A 1927-nucleotide genomic window follows, 5' to 3' on the forward strand; every position below is an offset into this window, starting at 1 on the left:
AACCTCGCGAGAGCGCGCGTGGGCCCGTTATGTAATCTGGCGGCTGGCGTCCGCCGCCGACCCCCCAGGGAGGGGGAAGGCTGGCGAGAAGCTGGGTCCGCCGGGCGGGCCTTGTTGGCTTCTTCTTTCTCCTCTTCACTCCTTTTGTTGCAGGAACTGGAAATCTCTGGGACCAAGAAGGGAATTGAGAAGTGGCTCAGAGAACAGGAGGGCTGGAGAGTCCTTGGTTCTCAGACCCGACTGAGCATCTGAATCACCTGGGAAGTTACTAAGATACAGATTCCCGGGCCCCACCCCTCTCAGGGTCAGTACGTTTGGGGTGGGACCTTTCACGGAGAGGTTTACTAAGGTCTACGGAATTCCGGACGTCTCTGTGGCAATTCCTATCTTTTCAACGAGTTCTGACGCACCGAGACTTGATCCATATGTAAATTCTTTTAAACCCATTTAAGAGATGGGAAAACAACTGAGGGGCAGAGATATGAACTGATTTACCTAAGTCTCCACAGTTGGTAGACCGGCGGAGCCGAGACCTAAACCAATTTTCTTTTTTCCATACAAAGTACGGGGTAGTAGGGCTCATCTTAAAGTTTGGATTCTCCATTCCATTTTCTACCTTGTTTCTCGAAACTCACCTTTAGAATCCGAGAGTCAGAATTTAGGAAAGTACAAGCAACTAGTAAGATAAGTGGGAGAAAGAGTCTAAGAAGTTGGGAGGCAGGCTACTTAGTCCGGTGAATTACTCTTACTACTCCTATTATTTTAGAGATTCTCAGTCATGCTTACAGCTTAATTTCAAAATATATTGCATGAATGTTTATTTCTGTCTTCTGGATATTTCCACTGAATGTCCAATTAAAAGACCATTTACCCAAAAAAACCTGCCCCTTTGGCTGTATTTTAAATCTCTGATAACTTTATCATTGTTCACTCAGTTACTCATATTAGAAACCTTGGCAGTATCCCAAACATGCTTTGCTAATCGGTTACCAATCCAGTTGATTCTACAACTGAGATGTTTGGAATTCTTTCCTTCCTCATCATTCCTACTGCCATTTCTTTGTCAGGTCTTTATCATTACTTACCTGGACTATCTTTGCAAGAGCCTCCTGATCATTTGCCCCAACTCTACCCTCTCTGCTACATTCCAAGTGTCTTCCACTCCACCATCCCATGGCTCTCCAATTGTGTACAGCATTCATGATAGCTAATGTTCACACATACAAGCCAAATTTCAAATTTCTTCTATTTAATATGTATATAAAAACAGCTCAAACACTCTTCCCAGCACTCCATTTATATATTTGATGGCGGTAGCAGGGAATTTCTCCTGGCCACTTCTTGCTCTGCTTTCCCTTTGAATTTACAATCTCACTCCTGTCATTTGACTGTTCTTTCTTTCCCGAAGGAGGAGCATTGCCTCTTCTCCTGTGTTTCGCCAAAGCAAAACTTTTCTTTGCCCCTGCGCTCTGTCACTTCTTCTCCCTAGGGCTCCCTCTGAAAATTAGATTTCTCTTGCTTCATAGAATAGAGAAATTGAGGTCTTCACTCTTTACTGGATTCCTTCGGGCATATAGATTAAAAGACTCATTACCTTGCTCTACTAAACAAAGGGTTCTCCACTTTGGATCCCGTCTCTGGAGGACTGATGAATAGGTGGGGGTTGAAAAATTCAGTTTCTTGGGTTCTACCATCCCAGTAATTGGAAGGGAATAGTATATAGAAGTATTCCCATTGATAAGACTTAAGTAAACTGGAAACTGGTACATTCAGATTTTTGTTTTAAATAACACTTTCTCTGGGCCCATTTTTTATGTTAAACATATATGTGTGACTAAATCAAAAAGAAAGAAATTATAGGGAAGTATAGCAAATAAATGGACAGGACTTTCTGGGGCATGGTTTTTATTTATTTACTTATTTATTT

The sequence above is a fragment of the Neomonachus schauinslandi genome, chromosome 1, assembly GCF_002201575.2.
Source record: "Neomonachus schauinslandi chromosome 1, ASM220157v2, whole genome shotgun sequence".
Taxonomy (NCBI): domain Eukaryota; kingdom Metazoa; phylum Chordata; class Mammalia; order Carnivora; family Phocidae; genus Neomonachus; species Neomonachus schauinslandi.